This window comes from Mustela putorius, unplaced genomic scaffold (genome assembly GCF_011764305.1).
Source record: "Mustela putorius furo isolate JIRA1106 unplaced genomic scaffold, ASM1176430v1.1 tig00004036_pilon_pilon_pilon, whole genome shotgun sequence".
NCBI lineage: Eukaryota > Metazoa > Chordata > Mammalia > Carnivora > Mustelidae > Mustela > Mustela putorius.
In genome coordinates, this window is record NW_025422172.1 from 325,353 (window position 1) to 352,378 (window position 27,026).

A 27,026-nucleotide genomic window follows, 5' to 3' on the forward strand; every position below is an offset into this window, starting at 1 on the left:
GAGTTTGTAGGCCTGCTACAATTTTTCTTAGGCTCTAGACACACGTCAGTGCTTGATTTATGGTTGTGCTAACTAAACATACCCCTGTGTATTTTTTTTTAATGGACATTCATTTAGCTGTATTTTTTTTTTCACACATTGTCAGTATTTAAATCCACTCTTCATATATCCCGTGCTTTTATTCAGTACCTCTACTGTTTCCTCTGTTTAAAGTAAATAGCATCTGTCCAAAAAGAACCACCAGTTATGTGAGCTTGGTAATGCATGGACTTAGATGATTTACCAATGCGTGGTTTAAAATTTTGCTACTTGATTTACAAGCATACCTTCATGACTTAAGATTAACTGTAGTTTAGCCCCTTCAATTCCTTTTGTCAGTGAGGTAGGATTTAAATAAATGAAGTCTATTTCTTTCATTAAATATTTCTTGAAAAAGCTTGGGAGTATGAAATTTGATGTTTGAACTGTAAGGCTTCTAACTCTCAGTTCTTTAGATTTCATGAATAATGAAACTATTTGCTTTATAAGATTTATAATATTTGCTGAAATCTTATAATCATTACTGGATTATTTTATTATGTAATTTATTTATCTGTTACCAGCTTTCCTGAGGTATAATTGAGAAGTAAAAGTATAAGATATTTAAAGTGTAGAGCATAGTGATTTCATATATACGTGCACATTGTAAATGCCCATCAAGTTAATTAACACATCCAATACTTGATAATTTAAAAAGTATCCAATTACAAAGCATGACTAGAGGACAACAAGTATTCACCTGGAAATATACAAACTAAAACTGCTTTTTCAGGAGGATTTAAAAAAAAACAAGTAGTATGTTCACATTTATTGAATTAACAGATAAACTCTGACCTTTTTAGTAAAGACAAATTAATAGACCCATAAACACAGAGAACTGATGGTTGCCCGAAAGGGTAGGGAGGACAGGCAAAATGGCTGACGGGGAGTTGGTACAACCTTCCAGTTATGGAATCAGTCACAGGGATGGATATCATCTGTGGTATTGTAATAAGGTTGTATGGTGACAGATAGGGTAGTGCCACTTGTGGTGAACACAGCATGTATAGAGTTTTCAAGTCACTGTTGTACACTAATGTGACATTGTGTGTCTACACTTTAAAAAATTACCTAAAACGTAAAGAAGTTAAAATTCTATTATCCAGACTACATACACCATTAAATCCCAGCTTTAGACTTATTCCATGTTATTTGCTTAAACCAATTATGAAGAAAAATGGGATCCAGCTTGAAAGCATTTGAGAATTTTGTCCATTGAGGGAAAATCATTGTAAAGACTTTGTAAATTATATTTGGTTTATTTGTAGGATTTGGACAGAATGCTTTAGGCTTGACTTTGGGAACCACAGCAGCTACTTCAACTGCAGGCAATGAAGGTCTTGGTGGTATAGATTTTCGTACCTCATCAGATAAAAAGAGTAAGTAATGTTCTGTTCTAACAGTAACTTAAATTTCTATGTCAGTAAGATTTTTAGTTACATGTTCAGTAGTAAAGTTTTTACTTTTACATTTACTTTATATCTCACAAATTTTTTGTGTATTATGTGTTTAAGATTTTATTTTCATAGAAAACTGAGTTTTGTTTATGCATACGGTTATGTAGCTATCAGTGTGTGTATTAATATATGTTCTTAAGTTGGGATCATGAACACATGTATGGTATATAAGTTGATACTTGAACAACATGCTTTGAACTGGTTAGGTCCACTTATATGTGAATTTTTTCCAGTAAAAGTGGAGTCCTGTAAATGTGTTTTCCTTACGATTTTCTTAATATTTTCTTTTCTCTATCTTACTTTATTGTAAGAATGCAGTATGTAGTACATATCACATACAAAGTGTGTGTGAATAGACTTTATATTGTCAGTAAACATTCTGGTCAGCAGGAAGCTATTAGTAAAGATTTTGGGGAGTCAAATTATGTGTAGATTTTCAACTGCCTGGGTGTTTAGGACCCTTAATCCCTGCATTGTTCAAAGGTCAACTGGATTGCTTTGTAACCTGTTCTTTCTCATATGTTATATCGCCAATATTTGTCAGTTCAGTAATTCTTTAGGAGTGTTTTATTGCTGCTTAAGTCAGCTTTATGAATCGATACATCATTAATCAGCCGTCCTTCCATTATTAGTGTTTGTATTCAGTTCGTATATTTTAGGAAGTATCAACATATTGAGCATCTTTATGGGGAGAGGCAATGTGGTATTGTAGCTTAAGGGGATAGACTTGAGCTGAAATCTGGCTTCAGATTCCCTCCACTGTTGATAAGCTCTGTGACCTTGTTCAAGTTATTTATCCCTCTGTGTTTAGTTTCTTTATCTGTAAAGTGGGGGAAAAGAACAGTAACTACTTGACATTGTTGGTCCAAGGATTACAGTTTATAAGACTTCAGTAGAGCCAGGCACATAATAAATGCTCTCTATGTGTTTGTTTTTCTTATAAATTTTCATTCATAATTTTTTTATTTTTTTAAAAAGACAACCTGGAAACTGAATCACTGGCTTAAAGAGAGGGGAGAGTTTTGGAGACTCTGGTAAATATTGTAAAATTACTTTCTAGAAAGAGTTTACCAATTGATTACCCACTAGCCAGTATGAAAATGCCGTTCTTCCTGTGCTCTTGCAATGCTGAATATTCTTGTTAAAACATTACCAATCCAGATTCATTTTGAATGATGTTTTGGTTTTGTTGATTCCCTGTGCATGATTTTTTGTTTTGTCGATTCCCTGTGCATGATTTTTTGTTTTGTCTTGCATTGCCTCTTCTGCCTCTGATGAAAGCATGTTTCACGTATTGCATTGAATCCTCTGAAGAACTTAGAATGAGTAACAGATGAAGGAGTCCATATATCTGTGTAGGAAATTTTTATTTGGATGTGGTTCTTATTATGTAGACGATTCTAGGGTGATGTACTGTTTTAAAAGCTGGCTGTCCTAAAATCCTTTTAAACTTAGAAAATTTAGGATAACTTTGAATGAAAATTGATTTTTATTTTATTTTTTTTTTTTTTTTAAAATTTTATTTGACAGAGAAGAAGAGACAGCAGCTAGAGAGAGAGGAAATACAAGTGGGGAGTGGGAGAGGGAGAAGCAGGCTTCCTGCTGAGCCAGGAGCCTGATGCAGGGCTTGATCCCAGGACCCTGGATCATGACCTGAGCTGAAGGCTGATGCTTAACAACTGAGCCACTCAGGCGCCCCGAAAAAATTGATTTTTAAACATAGGGGTCTGTCTCTTGTTTTTACTTAGTTTTCTTTGTAGCCGCATCAAAATTAGAAGGAATTATCTTAGATGTTTTAGCAGCTTTTTTTTTTTTTAATCAGCTGAAGCAGTCTGGTACCCTTGAACTACTTTGATTTTAATTAGGAAACTGGTTCTCTCTTTATTGTAATTGCTTTTAGGCTCCACGTGAAAGACTTGATTGAGGCAAAGGAGTAAGAGAAATATAAGGAGTTAATCTCCCTTCGCGCCCTCCCCCCCCATGCCACTCCACCTTCCCCCATTGTCTTCCTCTTGTGTTGTGCCTCAGAGTTGAACCAAAGGAGTATGTAGAATAAGTGCACATGACCTGATATAGCACATCCAGTTCCTTTTAACCTGCTATACGTGTCCAGGGGTTCCTTATTCTAAAGGATTTCTCTGTTTCCCTAGCAGCTGCATCAGTAGCCTGGACCTGCTGTATTGGGTTTGATAGATGAAGAGGGGTTGGAAGCAGTGGTCTCTAAGTGGGGGCAGCATGGAGTAAGATCTAGAGACAAGGATGATCTTTACTCTTTTGAAGAACTGCTGGAAAACCGGCGAGCCGCAGCATGGGAAGATCAGATTCCAGATGTCATAAAGGGAAGGGCCGTGTATGTCATCTTAAAGAGTTTTGTAATTACACGGAGGACAGTTGAGACCCACTAGGGGTTTGATGTGAATAATAGGACATGAGATACGTGTTTGAAGAAGAGCATTCTGGCAGCCATGTGGAAGATAATGTGCAGGAGGGCAGGAACAGAGGTGGAGTGCTGAGAGTGAGCTTTGACAGCAGTCCACAGGTATTACAGATGCCAAGCTAGATGGACTAGTCAGGGCCCACGGTCGGCCAAAAACAGGCCTAAGTTTTCTATACGCAGGTTTGTGTGTATAGAGACTTCTGTAAATATAATAAAAATGGAATATCAAAGAGAGAGCAAAATAGGACGCTAATGAATAAAAAAGTTGAAGTCTGTGGGAAAAAAATTAAATCCCTCCTTTATCTTACGTCCAGTCAAAGGCTTGCATCGGTAGAACATGGATATCAATTTCAGAAATGTTAAACTATGAAAGACAAATATCAACATACAAAGTAAGGAAAATTAAATTGTAGTTAGATTAAAAAGGTAAACAAAAGAAACCCTATGGACAAAGGCAAAAGGTAAAGGACAGGTTGGAAGTAAAATACTTGCTGTTTCGATGCTTTTTTTTCTTCACATTTTAACATCCGAAATTGAGATGTATCTTGAAATGAAGGTCTCATTTTAGAAATAGACACATAAAGTATATGTATGAGATAATTAATATGCTTAATGTTGAAATAGCTCTGAGAAGTCAGTGAGAAACATACCTCAGATATACCTCAAATAGCCTGAATAGACCATTCACTCAAGGAGAAATAGACTTGTCTAATTAATATTTGAAATGTTTTACTTAGTACTGTCAGAAATATGAATTTAGATGATAATGAAGTGGCATTTCTCACCTATGTACTGGCAGTGATTGTTTCAGAAAAATGTCCATTGTTGTTGAGGGTGTGACGGAAAAATTACTTATTCGTAGTAGGTGGGAAGATAAATTGGAACAGTTGTTTTAAAGATCAGTTTGATGATACGTAGGTTTTCCTTGATGTAATCTTTGACCTATAAATTCCTCTTTTTGTGGAATACAAATAAAGTCATGCACAAGTATTTGGAGATAAAGGCATTCACTGTAGCAGCATTGTTTATATAGTAAATGCGTATATGTTAAGAAGAGGGTTGGGCATAAAGGTTCTGATACAGCTATGTCATCAGTATTCTGTGGTCATTTAAAACCATGTTAAGTGACATGAAAAAGACTTAATTTCAACATCCTGAGAAAATATGTGCACATAACTTATGGTCATCCCGATCACGTTTAAAAAAATGTGTGTGTAAGTGCCAAAACGGGTTGAAAGAGGAACCATTAAGGTTCTGTGATGGGATGAAGTTTTGTTTGTTCCTGTATTTCCTTCATTAAGCAGGTCTTATTTTGCAGTGTGAAGTAAATTCTGGAAAAGCAGAAAGTGAGTCACTGCATTTTGCTGATGGAGCATTTTTACTTTTCTACTTTTAGACATACACTAATAATGATAACCACTAAAAATAAGTGTTCATGAGAAAGCTGTTGATCTATCTGCACACATAAAAAAAACATCATCTTAAAAAATTGCTGCTCTTGTAAAATATTTAGAGACATCCAGGTAGTCTGACATATTTTAGTATTCTAAACTGATAGAACCTAAGAAAGCATCCAGTAGAACTTGCAGGAGGTCAACTGTGCCAAGCAAGAATATTTTTCATAGAAGATAGTTGAAAGAGGAAGAATCTTGCCCTTGAAAGAAAGAGATACAAATCAGCTACGTAACTATCTGTTTATGTGTATACAAACATGTCCCCATAGTATGTTGTTTGGAGTTTGTGACAAGTGACCTCACATGATGTCTACGAGGCTGTCCGAAAAATGCTTAGAAGTTTCTGTTTATACCTACGTTTGTGTTAAATTAAAACTTGAATTTGGAATACATTGTTAAATGACCTGTTTTTACATAAAGCTTCTTGAATTTTCTAGGTGATAAAACAGGAACAAGACCAGAGTAGGTTTACAATTTAACTTTTAAAGTATTTTATTTGAAGAATTTTATTTGTTAATTTATAGGCAGGTGGTCTCATCGGAACTAAAAGAAACTATATAGACATTTAGAAGAAAAATTCTTTGAATCAGTTTTTGTCTAAAGTAAAATAATAAACATATGCTCTGGAAAGATTTTGGCAGGTCAGATCTTTAATTTTTAGTCATTAGGAAAGTTTATAACCAATGCTTTCTGGAATACTTTATGCTCAGTTTTAGGTATATATACCTTTTCTATATAAACTACTATACCAGTCCCATTTATTTTCTGATGATGAAGAGGGAGAAAAGCCTCTATCTATAATATACATCAGATCAGTTTGAAGATCACTATTTTTACTAGCACTTACATTTTCTCACCTAATTTGTATTACATTAGATAAAACATTTGTAAATAAATGATCAAGTTTATGCCTCCAAAATATCTTCTGTATACTTTAGCCCTATTTCATAAATGAGAAAGCTGTAGGAGACTGAGGTCTGCTTCAGGTTCTATCAAGGAAGTAGTAGCAGATCTGTGACTGAATTTTAACTCATAATTCCATTACAGCATGCCACATTTCACCTCTTCCTATTCTCACTAAATATTTATGATTCCCTTAGTCTATCCCTAGGTTTTATTTTGTTGAAGAATAAATTGAAATTCTAAAAATCAAGTAAAATATAATGAGAATCTCATTATGAGAAGTTTGTAGACTTTCTTTAATGAATGCTTTAATATTTTTGAACGAAATAAAAGGTCAGTCATAGAGTTTTTGAGCCAGGGGAACTTAGTTCAATATTTAATCTCTTGTATTTTCTAATTTTTTTTCTTAAACATTTGGTCAGATGCATTTTTGTGTACTTATGATAGGTGCCAGTCCTTTTAGAAGAGAACTCCCTGTCAGATGAATTGTTAAAGCTATTTTAAAGGTCAGGAAACAACATTTTTTTTATAAAGAGATTTGAAATCAACCATAAGAGCTATAAATGGGGAATATTTGTTTTACCTCCTCCCCTTTAACACTTCCGTAGTGGAACTCAGCTGTCAGCTTTTTAGAACCTCAATGGCTTTAATCTATCTGTGGCATTTTTCTCAGGGATAGTAAAGCACTGAAGGATGAAAATCTCCCTCCTGTCATCTGCCAGGATGTTGAAAACCTCCAGTAAGTGTGTCAAATGTAATTAGATATATCATGTTGAAGAATGTTAGAATCTATTTTAAAGGGAACATCTCTTCTTCCTCTTAAACATTTTAACTTGGGGTTTGGTAAAAATTTTAATATTTTTATAAACAAAGCAGAATAATGGGAATTAAAATTCTTTTATTGTCAATCTGAAAAAAGCATGTGAACTGTGGATGAATTTTTAATATTTCCTTTTTAAAAAACACTAGGACTCTGACCAGCCTATAGTAAATATGCTTTTTTCCTATAGGAAACCAAAGGTGTATTTTTTTGGAACTCAGTTTTATGTATCTTTTTAGGAAATTTGTGAAGGAACAGAAACAGGTACAGGAAGAAATTAGTAGAATGTCTTCAAAAGCCATGCGTAAAGTACAAGAGGATATTAAAACTCTGAACCAGCTTCTGTCACTGGCTGCCAGTGGATTACAGAGGAACACACCCCTCAGTATTGACAAGTTGAAAACAGAAACTGCTCAGGTAAAGTAATTTAAAGTATTTTTATTGTAGGGTTTTGTTTTGTTTTATTTAAGTCTTATAGGTTATAAGACTTGATACAGATGTACTGTAAGAAAACTGTATAGCATGTGTGCTTTTTAAAAAAAGATTTTATTTATTTGAGAGAGAGAGAAAGAGAGCATGAGAGGGGGGAGGGTCAAAGGGAGAAGCTGACCCCTTGCTGAGCAGGGAGTGAGTTGCAGGACTCAGTCTTGGGTTTCAGGATCATGACCTGAGCCGAAGGCAGTCGCTTGACCAACTGACACCCAGGAGCCCTGGCTTGAGTACTTTTAAGTTGCTATGATACTAGTAGTCACTAGTTTGTATTGAGTTCTGATTATTTATGAGGCAGTATTTTAAGCAATTTAGTTTTCATGACAGCTCTATGAGTTAGGCAGTCTTATCTTTGTTATATAAAGAAGAATATGGGCAGAGAGGTTGTTAATAAATGGAAGAGGTTGTCAATAAGTGGAAGAGCTGATACTCTTAACTAGTTTGTTTCCTAAGAGTACTTGCTGACTAAATTGCTATATCATGCAAGCAAGGTAGAAAAATATGTTTTTAAAAATCTGTCATCCATTAAATAAAAATTATATTAAGCTTTTTAAGTATTAAAAATTCTGATGACTTGCCAGTCTTATGTCTTAGTTATAAATGCTAATGAGGCTCATGTTTTTTGCCATTCATATGTACTTGTTTTTTCTTTCTATGGTATAATCTATGTCATTTTTTCTTTGTTGGCACTCTTGCCTCCCTTGTGTAGTTTGAAGTCTTTCATCGTCTCCTCCTGGCTAGTTGTTCCGTCTCTGTGTGCCCAGCTACCCATCTGTTTAAAGGTGGGTGTTGCGTAGTCTTCTGTAACCTTCCTGAGTGCTAGATGAATGCGTTCTTCCATAGTTCTCTGTGATATCACACAAAATACCTGTCTTTAGTCCCTCTTAGCAATTTGCTATCCCATTGGGATGTAAGTATACCTGGTTCTTTACCTAACAACTTCAGGGATCCAGTTTTAAATTTATTCATGGGGACACCTGGTTGGCTCAGTTGGTTAAGAGGCTGCCTTCCACTTGGGTCCTGATCCCAGAGTCCTGGGACTGAGTCCCACATCTGGCTCCTTGCTCAGCAGGAGGCCTGCTTCTTTTTCTGCCTCTGCCTGTGCTCACTCTCTCTGACAAAAAAAAAAAAAAAAAAAAGAACAGAAAAAAAATTTATTCTTGGATAAGATAAGAGGGGCTTTACAGTTACTTAGTTTTTAGGATTTTGTAGTTGTTAGCTAGGCCCTTTCCCAGCTGTGCACATTCTGCTTATGTTTCCTTCCCAAACCCTGTTCCTAGTCTGTTTCTCCATCGAAGACTGGCTGTTACGCATATGGATACCAGTGTGTGATATGCATTTGGGGAATTGAATCTTTCCCTATAGTTTTAATCTCAAGTATTGTTTTATGATCCACTTTTTGTCACCATTTTTTTATTGAATGAAATAGTTTTAAAATGCATTTCTCATGCAATCTATTTACTTGACAAAAATCGTTTTTCTCAGTGATACAATATTCCAAGTTACTTGTCAGGTCCTTGCAGGAACATTTCCTGGAGTGCGGCACAACAGTGCAGAAGGGAAATCCTTTGTCCTCTTAATAAGGTGATGAGGAAACCAGGAATGAGAAAAATATAAATAAAGAAATTCCATAGCAATCTTTTGCAAGAACTTGAAACCCACAACTTATCTTTAGTTTGTGAGGGGAAATTCATTACTTTTACAGCTAAGGGATAGCTTCCAGTTTTCAATAAATTTATCCTATACTTGATTTTTCATGAAATTTGAGATTTTAAAAAACACTATCATTGAATGAAGTCTGCAGTCCTAGACATAAGACCGCCACCCACCATACGCAGCCTCTTGAGCCTTTGCTCTGCTTTTCTGCAAGTGGCAGAGCCTCACATGTATTGCTTCTCACTAATTAATGAATGTGTACCCTTGGCCCTGAGATTGGAAAGGAACAGTGTCACTCAGGGTCCAAGTCTGGATGCAGGAGCACATTGTGGAAGAAGATTGCTGTTTCCACTCCTGTTAAGGAGTTAAGCTATCCCTGTGAAAAGGGGGTTATGCAATCAGGATCTCAGAATAGTATTTGCAGGGTAACGTCTACTGTGCTGGTGTATTTCTGGGACTAGTATGTATCCGAATACAGGTTTTTATTGAAGTATTTTTTGAGACATGCACGAAGCCACTATTTATGCCAACGCCTGTTTTAAGTTTGCTATACAGTGTGGTAGGAACTTAGTTTGAGCAGAGGTTAAAATCAGAATTACATACCACAAGTGGATTACCTCTAGGTGAGTTTGGCAATGAAGCAGTGGCTATTCTGTTGTTGGGGCACAAGCTGTCAATCATTTTTCCTTTCAAATCATCTGGGAACCCCCCCTAATGCTCTCTCTCTAGATGTCCTGGAGCTTCTCATCGGAGACTTGCCCTAGAAAGGAGGAAAACTGATAAAGCTCAGACAGAGATTGAGAATGAAAATGGAACCACTGTAATAGATCTTCCAGGTACTTTATCCCTCGAAACGGACTGTTCAAGGACAGGCACAGCACCTGCTGAGTGCAGCTTGATATCAGCGTCTCTGCCCCCGTGGCCTGAGGAGCCTGGCCTGGACAACCCCGCCTTGGAGGAGAACACGGCCACTGACAGTATGTGCTCTTCACCTTGCTTTTGCTTTTCATCTGTTTTCAAATCAGATATTTCCTTTCTTCTCAGTACTCCCTATTACTTTCCCTCCATGGGGTGTTGTTGTTTGTTGTTGTTTTTTTCCTCTTCAACAAATAATTTTACTGAGATATGCTTCACGTATCACATATTCACCTTTTTAAGTGTACAAGTCTAACAGTTTGCCGTTTAGAAACAGAAAGCGAGTCTTACCTTGAGGCTTATCCTTCCCCCTCCCCCTCTTCTGTTGTAGTCCACAAATTCACTGGTCATCAGCAGGCTTCTTTTGTTTGTTTGTTTTGAAGCCTATTGCTTCTTGACTAAGAAATCCACAGCATCAAGAAGAACAAAAATAATACCTCAGCCTACGTGCTTATTCTGTGTCAGCACTGTGCCAGGCACTTTACATATATTAACTTATTAAATGCTTGTACCAATACTGGCTTTTTTTTTAATGATGAGGAAATTTAGTCAGGGAGTCATTGGTCAAAGTCTGAGAGCCACGAAATGGCTAGGTATGTATCTGACTCCCAAGGCCATGTGTCTGACTATTGCTGTCCTCTGGTAGCAGCCACTGATCTGTCTACATGACCCACCAGGAAACAGGCAGAAAACCTCTAGTCATAGATCTTGGGCATATCTTAGTAGTTGGCCCTTTGTCTTACTTTTAAATAGGTTTATCTCTTATGAAAATTCCAATTTTTCTACAAATCCCATTTTTCCCAGCCATGGCTATAACAATTCTTCTATCTCCTACTACTCAGATCAAGACCCTCCTCTTCTTGCTTAATGTGGTTATTTTGTCAACCTCTACGGTGATTGTATGTCACAGAGTTTGTCTTTTTTATTTCATATGTACTGCCTTGCACTGTTTACAGCTGTTTCATGGGTCAGAGTTTCTCTGATCAATTAGGACAAGATGATATTGTCTGTATATTTCTTTATCAGATCACTATGTGGTCCCTAGTGATCTGATGCATAGTAGTTATTTGTTGATTATTCACCTTTCGAAGAGGAAGTGTTTTCCTAATCTTATCTATTGGTGTTTTGGTCATTCTGTTTTTCTTATCCCGTGGTATTGCTTTGTTATGAATCATCTATTAACGTAAGGTCATCACTAATGATAGACGATAACTTACTTACGTGAAGATAATCAAAATATAAAACGTTTTTTTTTTTCTTCTTTTTTCTCCCTCTCATTTTTAACTTGGCAGCTACGCAGCAGCAGCAGGTTAGTTTTCCGGAATGCATTATTACTACAATTGAAATTCACCGGGCTGATCTTTATATTCAGCTAGGAATTAGCATTGTGGGAGGCAATGAAAGGCCACTGATCAACATTGTTATCCAGGAAGTCTGTCGGGATGGGGTGATCGCCAAAGATGGAAGACTTCTTGCTGGAGACCCAATTCTTCAGGTATCAATTTTTTAAATTATTTTGTTAACTTGCCTCTTTTTTTGCTCTTATTCATCAATTTAAAACTTAGGAAATTAGGGTACTGTGGAATCTGACTTATAAAAAGGTAAGTTTTACTGTTTTTTTTTTTTAGTGCAAAAACAGATCAGAATTTATCTGTAATTTCTCTCTCGATTTCCCCCAAACTCATGGAATGTATTTTTACCCCCATCTTAAATTTGATCCCACATGTGCCTCAGTGTGTGGCTCTCCAGGCCAGCTGGATTCCTCCTGGCTTGTACTCCATGGTTGGCTATTTTGGGGCCACCTTCACTGCTAAATTCTCTTGTCCCATTGTCTGTATCCCTAGTCCCAGGGTACCATCCATCAGTGACCTTCGTTGTCTGATTCATCCTTCTCTACACGGATTACTATAATCTAGAAAAGACAGGTCACACAGCACAAGTTACTTAAAACTTATAGCATTGAATTTAAGATAGAATTCGGAAATCATGACCACCTCTTGTAATTTGGTTCTCGGAAAATGACCACCTCTTGTTCTCAAACGCACTCTCATCCACAAACAGCCTGACTCTGCACTAATCCTTGGTGCTACCCTCTCCCTCTTCTCTTTAAAGAGAAATAGCTACTCCAACAAATGAACTAGCTTCGGGCAAGATGATATTGTGTTAGAGGGCATACTGATGAGCGTGAGATGGCCAGAATTCCACTGTTCATGTGAATTCTAGAGTGTATGTGAAAATTGACCTGGATATATGACCCATACTAGTGTAAGTGGTACTTGAAGCTAAAAGAATGGATATTTAGCAGAGAAGAAATAGGCATGAATGAGAAAAGATGTCTTCTAGGAACCCAAGCTCAAGGACTCTTGCCTCCTCAATTTCACTGCTGGGTCCTTCCCCACGGTCTGTTGGTATTCACCCCTTCTCTTTTCCCTGCCACCTCTCTGGTCTGTGCCCTTCACTGCTTCACGTCTAACCCAGTAGAATCAAAACCCCGCCTCCTACTCTGCTCTGAAATCCGGTACGACCATTGTCAGGTTAATTCATCTGTGACTCTGCTTTCCCTGGGAAGATTGGACCAGAGAATCAAGTCCATACTGATTAATCTAACAGTCCAGGTCCTCTGTGGACTCTTACACAACCTGTCCCCTCAGCCTTCACCCTTGCTTTTTCTTTCAGCTGTAGCCATCGGTGTATTACTGAAACATCATAGGCATGGTGGTCAGAGCTGACGGTATAATTAAGAGCAAAAAGCAAGCCCTGCCCTCATAGAATGTATAATGTAGCAGAAAAGCCAGACATAGCAGTCTCCTTGCTTCCCTCCACGTTCCAGCCTGTCCCCATTGTGCTACAGCTTCCCCACCTTCATCCAGAAAGCCCTGCCCTGCCATTTTCACCCATTCAGACCCCTTCTCACACTAAGTGCTGAAGACATTCCTTCTCTTCACCACTGAATGCATAATTGGTCACAGAGAGTTATTCAAATGCAGTGTCTTCCTTTGGGGATGGCAGCCGCCATTATTACGTACTATGGGACAGGCTTCTCACAGAGCTGTGCCTGGAGTCGATACCCAGGGACATACTTGCTGAGTCAATAAAAGAGTGGATTTGGTTATGATATCCTGTTGGGCATAGCTGTCTTCTTCATTAAAACCAAACTTAGAACCTCTAGGATTTTTAGTTCTTCAAGAGAAATGTCCAGAGGGGAAGACAGACAAACTAGGCTCCAAGAGCAGCAAGGATTGACCTTTCCACTGGGGGTTCCTGGCTTTGGTTTCCACGCCCATCCGTATTCTGCCTCTTGTAGTTTGTGATTTCCACTTCGACACTTGGGCCCAAAACCCCTCCTTCATTGCACTTGGCCTGGCTGACACAGACTGAACTTCCAGTGTTTTGTTCTTGACTAAATCCGAAGAGGCAATAGGAGAATACAGGAAAGCATAACTAATCCAGCTTATGTAAAATCCAGTTTCTGATCCTACCATAGCTAGCTATTTACCGCATTCCTGTGTTTGCTGTCCTTTTATGATATAGTAGTAGTACTCTGGTTGCATGAGATTGGCACAGCTCTCTGGACACCTTACCCTGTATTCCTTCTACCCCAGCTCCTGAACTGATTCTCCGTGGAGGAACTCTTGTAGCTGGTTTTGACATTTTGACACCTTTGTGGCCAAGACAAAAAGAACCAGATTGCCCTTTTTTGCAGCTTACACAGTGTTCTTTACTTTTCCACTCTGGCCTTTCTAGCTATAATTGAGTATACATTTATTTTCATCTTTTGTTCTTTGCTACCAGCAGTGTGCCAGCTTTGGATATTAAATTTTTTACATATTTTTTTTTTACATATTTCATATTTTTTTACATATTTTTATTTTACATATTTTTTACATATTTCTCACGCTTTTTCTAAATTTTCAAGGTAAAAACAAATGCTTTGTTCTTATTTGCATTTCTTTGAGTATAATTGAGGTTAAGTCTGTAACCTCAGATTTACTAAAACAAATGCTTTTTTCTAATATATTAGCATTTCTTTGAGTATAATTGAGGTTAAGTCTGTAACCTCAGCAAAATATATGTACTAATGTATTTAATATATATACTTTTGTTTGCTATAGGGTTTTGTTTGCTAATATATTTCATCTACAGGCTTTTTTACTGGTCTGCTTTGGAGAATTGTTTAATAACATAACTGAATCTGTATATCTCAAATAAAAAGCTAATTATCTGAAATACTGGCTATAATTTGGGGAATTAAATCAAAGCTATAAATCAGCATTTGTAGACATTCCAGTGCAGTATTATTATTTATGGAGGCATACATATTAATAACCCTAATAATGGCAATCTTAAATGCAGTTTAATGATTTCAAATTGATACAAAAACTATGAGCACATAACCTGATTATTGAATTCACAAAGGGTCTCTCCTCTTGTGGGCCTGACTTCTCATTGGCCTTTGGCTGGTATGCTGGAGGCAGTAAGTAAAGCCACACTACTTGCCCAAATACAGAGTAGCATTTATGGCCATTCAAAAGGAAACACTTGGAAAGAAGGCTCCTTAGTATATTTTTACTACCTGGTTATCTTCCACTTTTTGTGAGCTGCATAAAGAATACCGTGAGCCAATTTGAAAAGACCTTGGAGTCGTTAAGATGGTTTATTTACTGACCAAAGGGCTAGCTAGCCTGTGTTTTTAGTTTAGCAAACTAGATGTAGTAACAGTGGGTGGCTTTGGTTTTCCCACACTGATTAAGTGTGTGTGTGTGTGTGTGTGTTTTATATATATACCCACACATCCATGTTATTCTATTAAATAACCTATTTGAAAAGGAGAACCATATACCCTCAGGGCCTTTCACAGTGCAGCATTTTGAGCAGTTTGAAGAATAAAATAGTGTAAGAGATTACATCAGTATTACTATTAAAAATAATACAAATTTCAGAACATGACTAAGAGTACGAATTTACAGTGTGATCTGAGTCGTCAGTGATATATTCCTTTTTTTTAATTGATATTACTTTATTTTATTTTATTTTACTTTTAGATTTTATTTATTTATCAGAGAGAGAGGGAGAGAGAGCAAGCACTGGCAGAGGCCGAGGGAGACGCAGACTCCCTGCTGAGAAAGGAGCCCGATTCGGGACTCGATCCCAGGATGCTGGGATCATGACCTGAGCCGAAGGCAGCTGCTTAACCAACTGAGCCACCTAGGTGTCCCATCACTTTTGGCTTTGAAGGAAAATAATTGCAGTCATGTCGTTGACTGCATTGGTACAAAAATATATTTAGCTAAAGATGTGGTAAAGTTTACTCTGTTGGTGCTATTTCTACAACATCTAGCAACAGTATTTTATTTGGTCTCTGCTTTCTCTGTGTTTCACTGGCAACCACACTTTTGTGAAGGGAAAATCTCTGATTGTAGGATATTCCACAACCCACGTCACAAAAATGGTGTGAGGCTACATACTCGCACGTGGCTGGCGCTGGATTCCAGCCAGATGTTTGTAAAGTCATTTGTGATAGATGTGAATTTAAGACGGAAAAATAAGAACCTAGAGATAAGTGGCTTTTTAGCGGAATAACCAGAAATGATGAGTTTTGACTAACAAATCCACGTCAGGCTGGTTTTTTAGAAGCTGCCTTAAAGTTCTGTTCTTGACCCTATGTTACTCAACTTTTTCATCAAGGATCTGGATGGCAACCAAATGCACAGATGTTGCAAAATTGGGCGAAGAACAAGTTTATGTGTGAGATCTATGGCTTTTGATGCCTGAATTTTAAAAGATGTCCACAGGCCCAAATCAATAAAATTCAAGTTAGTGGTGCTCAAAACTGTCATCCCGAGATGAGTAGGAAGGGGGAAGGCTTTCCTTAAGATAGACTCACGTGAAAAAGATTGAAGGCTTTGGGTAATCACAAGCACCTAACCCAGAGCCTGTGCCACATAACACATCCAAGAGAATGTCGATTTCCTGCTTGCTGTTGGTGCAGACAGATGAGGAGAGGAATTCTAATTGTGATAAACACTCAGAGTTGTGCCAACCTCTTCCTCTGACTAGGTGAATAACTGAAGCTGGGTGTATTTTCTTAGTCCTGTTCCTGTCCCAGGATCAGTCACTATACTCTTTTCAGGGCCATATGGTTTAGTAAATAAGTGTTCTGCGAGTACTGAGTTAAGCTTGTTGTATTAGATAGATGTTACACTTGAGTGCTAAACAGAGTGAAACTGTAATTACCTGCTTTTCTTTAAAGTAAAAATGACTGAACTGAGATCAGGTTGTGTATCTAGAATCTGTCCCTTTTCTTAGATTAAAACTCGGTGTATTTTTTCCAGGGTAGGTGTTTTTCATTTGGAAAAGCCACATCAATCCAGTAGAACTTCAGTTTCTGTTCCACTAGAACTAGTATTTTGTTGGCACTTGCCACATGCTGCTGCTGTCTCTGCATTCTCCTCCTGGTCCCGTGAAGCGGAGAGTAAACCCATCTCACCACTCAGGGGACACACTCAGACATCCCGCTACTGGCAGGACCAGAGACTCTGATTCAGCACCCTCGCTGAAGCCTGAGATCCTAACTGCCATTCTCTACTTCGTGCTAGTCATTGTGAGTGAAGCTTAGGAACTGTGCATTTTAAAACATCTTCAGAGGGCTTTTTTTGTAAATAATGACTGTATATCATTTTCCAAAGTCCGTTTCTTTTGGAAATGGCGTATAAATATTTACCAGTTGAGAAGATAAAAGATTGTCCCACCTCGGTCATAATTCTTTTCTTCCAGGTCAACAACTGTAACACCAGCAATGTGTCTCCCAACTATGCCAGAGCTGCCCTTTCCCAGCCCTGTTCCACGCTGTACCTGACCGTGCTGCGAGAGCGGTGCTTTGGGGGCCGGACCTACAGCCACCCCGACAGTAGCTCTCCCCGGGAAGAAGTCTTCCACATAGTCTTTCACAAATGGGACTCTGGTGAACAACTTGGCATTAAACTCATTCGAAGGACCGATGAACCAGGTGTTTTTATCCTTGATCTGTTGGAAGAGGGCCTGGCTGGCTGCACAGGATGGAAGGCTGAGCAGCAATGACCGAGTGCTCGCCATCAATGGACACGACCTGAAGCTCGGAACCCCTGAGCTTGCCGCCCAGATCATTCAGGTACACGCGGATATTCATTCCACGTGCTCAGCCTTTATGTCGATGTTTTCGTAACATGAGAACCTGAGGGATATTTGATATTTCATGGGGGAAATCAAACACGGCTCCCCAAATCCTTCAAAATGCACAAGAGATGATTTTATCATTACAGATAAAATCCTGTCCGGAAAACTGTATCCCTGTGAACATTTAGACTTGCTCTTTATAGAGTGAAGGCTCTATATTTTCACATGGGTTTTTCATTTGCTCCATGGGCTCCACCTAAGCCCACACACAAAAAAACACATTTATGTCCACATTTAACAGGTGAGACAAGCAAAGCTTGAAGGAGCTGTGGTTCCAAAGTTGTGACTTCCCTGCTCTTGTATCGTTCACTCTCCGCTTCACCTCCATACAAGTGGGGAAAATCAATTTTTATTGAGAAGAACTCATTATCTCTGTAGTGCCCTTTTTATAAAGCATTCAGAGCATTTCAAACACATCATAACTTGTGTTCTTACAGTATCCCTGTGAAGTAAAGATGGTTATTATTAGAGAAAAAAAAATTTTTCAATAAGAACATTAAAGTAGGTAAAGTAGAGGGGCACCTGGGTGGCTCAGTCATTAAGCATCTGCCTTCGGCTCAGGCATGATCCCAGGGTCCTGGCATCCAGTTTTACATCGGGGCTCTCTGCTCAGCCAGGAATCTGCTTCTCCCTCTTCCACTCCCTCTGCTTGTGTTCCTTCTCTTGCTCTCTGTCAAATAAATAAATAAATACATAATAAATAAAATCTTAAAAAAAGAAAACAGCTTTAAAAAAATTTTTTAAAAAAAAATAAGATAGAAAAAGTAGAAAATAATCCAGGCCAGACCTTCTGGTTCTATAACCTACCAGAGCATTTAATGATATGGGTATCTCCTACAAGTCTAGGGGTGAAACAAAGATGTGTATGGTGTTTTATTTTGTTTTGTTTTAAGTAAGCACAAGAAAACACTCTGACATAAAGGAAACCAAGCAGTAACATAATCCAGCATCAGGAATTAAAGTAGGTTGATTGTCACTGGGAAATGTGTATAGTAAACAGAATTAACAATGAAGATTTAAGTACTGTATAAGAAAACCCAAATTTAAATCCCATTTCAGTTACTCCTTTTCACAAATGTTTTTGGTTCATTATAACTATGGGAACACACACACACCCGGTAGCCATCTTGCATTAGGAGGGAGATTCAGGCATTGGTCTCTTGTCCCAGACTTGAGGTTTAAAAAAATTGAATACAGATACTTATATATGATACCAAATATAATATATTGCTCAAGTTGTTTCTTTGTGAAAAACATCTTAATGTTTTGGATTCTGAGAACAACATGTATTCCATGTCTGAAAAGGAGACTAAGGAAGGCAAAATACCGAAAATGAAGAAGGAAGTCAAAATCACTGTCAGCCTAAAGTCCGTAAGATAGTGACATTAAAGTTTTGAAGAACATCGTCATTTTTCTGTATATGCCTACAAATAAATAGGTACCTATTTACGTAGGTACTTAGACATGCAGTCAGCTTAGTAATTCTGAGTTTGCCACCCTTTCTTTACGTCAGCTGTATGCTGTGGACTTCTTACCCTGAAAATAGATGCACATGATATAGCTGTATAGTAGACGTGTTGTGCTAAAACTTATGTAAACACTCCCCTGTCAACAGACTTTAATGTTTTGTTTTCAAGTTTAAGACATTTTGCTTAACTTCCCTCTAGAAAGATCATACCAGTATATACTCCCAGCAAAAGGGCATGCCACTATTTTATGAAATACAGGTATTGTCATTTAGGCATCCTGCATTTTAAAAAAAATCTTGACTTTACCAGAATTCTTCTTTTGTTGTGCTTGAAACCCTGAAGTGTTAGATAGGCAGTTGGCCTAAACCCAAATGTTGGCCCATCGTTTAAAGCTTATATGTCCACTTCCATCACACACCCAGAATTTTGTCTTTTAAGAAATCAAAAAAGATCAGGGATTTGTTTTGTTAATCGGTTTGCATGAGCAGGGGTCTTCCCATAAAGCTAAATTACTGGTTATAGAGTATTTGGTAGTGGTGAGGGTTAGGCAGTAAAGCAAACAATTCTTAATATTGAAATGAGATCACAGAGGGGCCTCTCATCCCTCACACCGTGTGATCTAATACTCGGAAGTGTCAGAATCTCAAATATCTGGATTGTAAGCGTTCTACTTTGGCATTTACCTGTTAGATCAAATCCCCAGACTCTGGCCACATGAGAAGTGTTATTCTTTCAGTTATTTGAAGAATTGTCTGAAACTAGTTTAATGAAATACTTGAATAAGTAAGTGACTCTAATAGGGCCTTAAAATTGGTTATCACTCACAGGCACTTGGGTGGCTCCGTGGTTCAGCATCTGCCTCCTGCTCAGATCCTACATCGGGCTCTCTGCTCTGCGAGGAGTCAGCTTCTCCCTCTTCCTTTGCCCCTCCACCCTGCTCTCTCGCTTTCGCTCTCAAATAAATAAATAAAATCATTTTTTAAAAATTATGGTTTTCACTCCTTTTCCAACTTGAGAACTGAAACTGGAGTGCTTTCTTAACATTACTGACTGCAGTCATGGGGGAGGGTTGTACTTTCCAGCACAGCTTCTTGAAAGCAGGCTGTCAAATTTTCCCATAGCAATGATAGTAAACTTGGAAAGTTGTAGTCATGACCAAGTATCAGCATCAAGTAGACCAGGCCTGTATGTTAAAAGCAAAGATAGAATAGCTTTAAAAAGTATAATAAATATGAATCTGTGTTTCAGATCTAGATCTATAAATACAGATAATGGACCTCTAAATTTAACGTGGTTGTCATCACCTCTAAAATTACATTTATGGGGCGCTTGGTTGGCTCATTGGGTTAAAGTCTCTGCCTTCAGCTCGGGTCATGATCTCAGGTCCTGGGATCGAGCCCCACATCGGGCTCTCTGCTCGGCAGGGAGCCTGCTTCTCTGTCTTTCTCTCTGCCTGCCTCTCTCCCTACTTGTGATCTCTGTCTGTCAAATAAATAAATAAAATCTTTAAAAAAATAAAATAAAATAAAATTACATTTATGTGTGAGTGCACATATGGCATATATAGGCACACAATTTGTAATGTATATAAATACTAATCCTGTTTTACAGGACCTTTGTTATCATTCTTTTCAGGACTGTTTAAGCTGATCCCTATTTTCGATTTGAAGCTGTACTGTGTGGAAACAGAGCTACATGTAGTTTCATTGATTACCACTCTCAAAGTAGCCATCTTGGAATTTATTTCAGAAATCACAAAGGATTGTAATCCAGTTTTGAATCCGTTCGTCCTTTTATCTTCTTTGCTCTCTTTCTCTCAGTGCCAAGGCCAGTTTTGCAGGGGAGGGAAGTATAAAAAGACAGTTACCCTTCAAGAAATCATGGGGAGATCAGAACCCAGGCTTTGCTTTGGTTATATCCTTGGTATTTCCAGGATTAGGGAAGGTTTACCCAAGAGGTCTGTGTGTGGCTCTTTTACCTGCAGAAGTTTTAAAGTATTAGCTCCTGAAATGAACTCCCTCGTCTACCCCACCCCCAGCAGGGTCCTTCAGTCCCCACTCAGGTGAGGCTCTGATACAGCGATGATAAGTGCATTGAAAATGACCCTCCCTATAATTTTTTTAAGTGAGAAGCATCATTAATGACTGGTGATTATATATGTGTGTTTTCTCCAGGCTAGTGGCGACAGGGTGGATTTAACAATTGCTAGGCCGGGGAAATCCCAGCCTGGTAACCCTGTCCAGGACGCAGGAGCTCAGGGTAGCAGCCAGCACCATGCACAGCCGCTGTACCACAACAGACCCAGCTCACACAAGGTGAGGCCTCGAGTTTGCATGTTTTCATTCATCTGCCCTCAGGGAATCCTTGTGACAAACTGGTAAGATTTAAATGAGGGCTGTTACTCTGTTGGAAAAGGTGAACACAAGGTGTTTGGGGGGGTGTGGAATGTGTGTTTGGCTACCTTGAGAGTCCCTGTACAGTCTGTTCCTCAGCCAGTAGGGGTGGGTTTCTGAGTAAGAAGGTCCCTCTGCCAGATTGATGAGAAGTGTTTGATCTTCTAGAAAGACTTCTTTGTTTGGTCCTGCTTGAAAGTGGGATTTATCTTGGTTTGCTCATTCAGTTGTAACAGGAGGTTATGTAACTGAAAAAAAGGCAATGACCAACAAGTCCATACTTAGCGGTTGGGCAGGTTGCCTACAACAACAGAATTCTCTATGTGAATATGAAGCATAAATCATACTTTCTGATAGGTACATGCAAAACACAGAAAGCATTTCTTTTTATGTTACAGTTCATAGGAATACTACCCTAGATCATTTTAAAATTCCCGTATGTTGAGCTTTTTGCTGCATCTTTCATCTTTCAGTGCTTTTGATAATATATTCCTAGGTCATTTATCTGTGTGCCAAAAAAATTCTGATGCTGTCTCACTTTGGATGCAGAAATCAGTAGAAGTCAAAAAACAGTGGCACTTTACTGTGTTCTCAGTGTTATTTACTTCATTTATCTTTCATTTGAACTCAACTTCTAGTAGGCCAGAATTTTTACAATGATGCTATTTACCAACTGTGTGAAAATCACACATCGGAAACTTCCTATATTTTTTTTTGTTTGTTTGTTTGTTTTTACTTCCTATAGTTTTTTAAGTAGACCAGTAAATAAGTTTTAATTTAGCAAAGCAATTTAATTTTACTTAAGGAGAATGACTTGAGAAACACATGTTTAGCTTAAAGTGGCTTCTTAATGTAAGTACAATTTGAGAGAATAACTGGAATGTAAGCAGAATAACTCTGTAATGTCACAGGAGCCCAAGAAAGCATTAATGTTATTTATTTATTTATTTATTTATTTTTAAGATTTTATTTATTTATTTGACACACACAGAGATCACAAGTAGGCAGAGAGCAGAGAGGCAGGCAGAGAGAGAGAGAGAGAGAGCGGGAAGCAGGCTCCCCGCTGAGCAGAGAGCCCCATGCGGGACTCGATCCCAGGAGCCCAAGATCATGACCCGAGCCGAAGGCAGTGGCTCAACACACTGAGCTACCCAGGCGCCCCAAGAAAGCATCATTTAAAGGCACAAGTATTTTTGGCCCATCAGGTTTATCTTGTTTTCTGAGCTAAAGTATAGACCTGTCACTGGTCTTTGTTCAGTTAAAACTTTTAAGAAATTATAAGCACAAACTTCATCTTATTTTTGAACAGAAAATGAAATGTGTGAAGGGAACCTATAATTTTGCTTTCACAATGATGACTACAAAAAGCAGTTATTGTTTCGAAAAGGAATTTGAATAGGAGTTGTTCATATCGCTGGTCCTTGCTTTACAAGTCACATATATCTACATATTCCTAAAGAATCATAATTAAGGCAAAAGTTGGTAACTGAATCCATGAATTCTACAGAAAGTGGAAATATGGGTGCTCAAAGACAACGCTACAAATTTAAGACTGTTTTAAGAACTACTTAACCATTTCAGCGTTCATATAGAGGATGATTTATGTCCTTTTGTTTGTTTTGGGCACAAATATTTTTCTTTTTACTAGTTCCTCTTCCTTAATTTTAAGTGGTGGTGTTTTAAATAGCAATGCTGAATTCTTACTCTAGGTGCTCTGTAAACCTGATTGTTAGAACAGCCACATGAAATGTAATTTTAAGCATTAATTTAGCAATTTACCATTAACATACAGCATTTGTGATGTCAAATCCTACTTTAAAAAAATAAAGGTCTCCTAGGGAGAACAAATACAAATTCATCAAAACAACCTGTTCAGAGGATAATCATTGTTAAAAATTAAAGCACACATTACTCTATTACTAAGCCCCTGCGTGGCCCCTGCTTGGAAACATTCATACAGTGTTAAGCCCTTAGAAGTTTCCATGAAGTATACCAAGAGTAATCCCTGAAGTTTGGCTAAAATGCATACATCTCAGCCATATGGAGGAATAAAACAACCACCTCTTATTGACTCGATACCTGACAGACACGAGTGTTGAAGTCAATGTGCTCCCAGCTGAGTTTACCTGGATTGTCTTCATAATAACGTGGGTCTTGCCCAGTTTTGAAGGATGCGAACATAGATGTCATATGCTATGATACCACCTGTGGACGTTTACAGGTTTTCTATGAGGTCAAAATTCTAGGAACTCTAGGCTATTTAAGTAGTGCCCTCAAGAAAATTTCAGAGTGTTGGTTTCAGGAGAAGAGAAGAGCAGACACCCCTGCCGGTGCAGGGCTTGACTGACACGTCATACCTGTCCGCTCTGAAGCAGTGTCACTAAAGGAAATGTTACAGTTCTAGCAAAAGAATTCATCTAGTTCTACTGTTGATATTGTTAGTCGTGGTAATAGTTATCTTGTTATCTACACTATGCTGTTACAGTATATGTGTTAAGGAACCTTTTGAGATAGGAGCTTCCATTATTACACCTAATGGGATAGCACCCTTGTAGTGTGGATGCATATAGCATCATGCTGTATGAACATACACAACTACATATGAATACATGTTTATGTATATACACTATATGTGTGTATGTGTATTTTTTTAAACTTGAATCACCTCAGATCCCAGTGTGATCATGCGTAGCTATATAATTTGGAGCAAATTACATGAACTTTCCTTTTTTTTTTTTTAAAGATTTTATTTATTTATTTGACAGACAGAGATCACAAGTAGGCAGAGAGGCAGGCAGAGAGAGAGGAGGAAGCAGGCCCCCGCTGAGCAGAGAGCCTGATGCAGGGCTCAATCCCAGGACTCTGAGATCATGACCTGAGCCGAAGGCAGCGGCTTAACCCACTGAGCCACCCAGGCGCCCCTACATGACCTTTCTAATAAGGCTATTCCCTTGTTTATAAAATGGGGCCAACCAGAGGATTTACACTCCGGACCATTGTAATGAAATGTAATGAAACCATGAAAATGAAATAATACATGTGAAGCCATTTGCTTTACACATAGTAAATCTTCAATAAATGTTAGTTACTATTGCTATTTTAATATTAATATTGCATAGGTCCCCATTGTTTTTTATAGCATTCTAATTTTAAAAAAGGTGATGTTTTAAATTTTCCTTTTCTTCTAGGAGTGTCCCCATAAATAGAAACAATCAATATCGGTAAAAATTGCTTTTTCCTGAGAACACAGTTTGTTGGAAAATTGTTCTCTTCCTTAACTTTTTCAAAAATTCAGTTATTTCATATCCTTATAGCTTTCCGTGAAGGTTGTGAAGATCAGTTTGCACCCATTTCATGACCGAGCATTCTCATGAGTAAGAAACAGAAGATAGATCTATAGCTTTTTTCTGGCAGTTAACAAAATCCGCACTTTACTTTTGTACTGTTCTGTCACCATTTCTCTCAAAGAATAGAGGAGAGAGAGAGAAATAAAATTAATTAGCTTGTCTTCAGAATCTTAAAACTCAAGTGCATTATTGACCTTTGTAGAATTGGCCCTATTTTGACTTCCATATGTCAACAGTCCTGAGTTTTTTCTGTTCCATACATAGTCATATGAAAATACAGCCGTCCAAAGTCTGACATTGTGATCCCCAGTGTTCGCTGTCATGTATGTACTTCTCATCTTTGGAACTGTGTATTATTTCTACAGTAACTGATTTTAACAGTGACTTTATCATTGCCATTGTATTTTTTCCTTCAGTTTCCTTACTTTACTTCAGCTATGTATTATTTATTTTGCAATGAATTTTCTTCTCCTGTGTTAGGATCTTACCCAGTGTGTTACATGCCAAGAAAAACACATTACTGTAAAGAAGGAACCACCTGAGTCCCTGGGAATGACAGTGGCAGGAGGCAGAGGAAGCAAGAGTGGTGAACTGCCCATCTCTTTGTAACCAGTGCGCCAGCTCATGGCTGTCTGGCACGTGATGGCCGCATCAAGACAGGTAAGATAGGGAGGGCTGGGAACAGTGAAACTCTCCCATCTTCTCCCTGCATGCCACTCATGTTTGAAAAAAGTAACAAATATTCCCCAAATTTTCTATTAAATATGATTTTTTAAAAATCTTCTAAAGTGTCCCTTCCATATATAAGTGTAAAACCTCTCTCTAAGGTTAGAAAAATGCCTAATGGGAAGGAAAATTGCTGCAGTTTGATGATGTTTCCATTCTTTTTTTTTTTTTAAGAATTTATTTATTTATCTGACAGACAGAGATTACAAGTAGGCAGAGAGGCAGGCGGGGGGTGGGGGGGGGGGGAAGCAGGCTTCCGGCTGAGCAGAGCCCGATGCGGGCTCGATCCTAGGACCTGGGATCATGACCTGAGCTGCAGGCAGAGGCTTTAACCCTCTGAGCCACCCAGGTGCCCTTTCCATTATTTTCTAATGTTTATTTAGATCATTGCATTATTTTATGTTGGAAAAAACCCTCAAAAAAAATAGAACACATTCATCTTTTCCTTCCTAACCTTTTATATAATCCTCGTGGCCCTTTTTTTTTTTTATTATATTACTTGGCAGGGCAACAAACACTTTTTTTTCTTCCTTAAGCAAAAGATGCTCAAATCACAAGTTTCATTTCTTTGTGTAGACCCAAGGATCTCTTCTCTTTAAGTATTCTGATACATTCACGCTGAGCAAACTCTGTAGGACTATATCTATAAAACTGTGTAACTCTAATACAGGATATGTTAAAAATTCATTTCTAAGAGCAAAAGATCAAATAATTTTTGAGCAGGAAAGAACCATAGAAATCACTGAAGCCCAAAGATGAGAAATGAACATGCCCAGGTCCTGCACATTAGCAAAACGAGGTCTAATGACTTGGACTTCCAGTCACATCACAGTGCCTGAAGCCACATTTTTTCCTATATATGATGAAATTATCTTAAAGTTTTGAGTTGTTTTGGAATGTTTTCCATGAATTGGATTTTTCCCTCGATATCGTAAGAATGACAGAGATGTGAAAAAATTACAAATAACAGGATGTATAGGGAAGATAATGACTTGGTAGCTCATCATTTTTTCTTGTTTATTCCTTTGGACAGGTGATATATTGCTGAATATCAATGGCATTGATTTGAACAATTGAAGTCACAGTGAGGCCATGGCTATGCTAAAAGCCAGCGCCGCGTCCCCTGAAAGCACTTGAGGTCCAGACTGTCGAGGAGGCAGCCCAGGCTACCGAAGAGCAGCCAGGCACCTTCAGCGAGAATGAGTACGACTCCAGCTGGTCCCCGTCGTGGGACATGTGGCTTGGGCTTCCAAGGTAGTGACAGTGTTTCAGCAGTTTCGTAGTGACAACATTTCTCAGTATGGAACACAGTAAATTCATTCGTTCAGGGTGTGAGGGGGAAGGTCCTGGTCAGAGATGAAAGTGGCAATGGCATTTCAAGTTATAGAAGAAAAGGGTATTTTTTTCCTTAGGTTATTATATTTTAAAAGATAAATTTAAGGGGACTCTAGGTGGCTCAGTCGGTTAAGCATCCAACTCTAGATCTGAGCTCAGGTCTTGTTCTCCGGGCCATGAGTTTGTAAAAAAGATTTTTTGTAATTTTTAAAAAATTAAAACATTCTTAAAATATAAACCCTTTACCTTATTAAAGGTAAATTTAATAGGAAAAACTAAGCTAAAAAGACTTGGTGTATCTGTTTATAAAAATGAATAAAGCCATTCTGTCCATG

At 38.1% G+C, this 27,026-nt stretch overlaps 1 protein-coding gene and 1 pseudogene across 2 annotated transcripts in view; both read left to right on the forward strand.

Annotated features, from left to right (window-relative positions):
- The window catches only part of LOC123389822 (ral guanine nucleotide dissociation stimulator-like), an 80,688-nt gene that overhangs the window by 16,943 nt on the left and 36,719 nt on the right, over positions 1–27,026 (forward strand). The window lies entirely within an intron of this gene.
- Positions 1–27,026, forward strand: part of LOC123389823 — a 60,329-nt pseudogene that overhangs the window by 5,437 nt on the left and 27,866 nt on the right.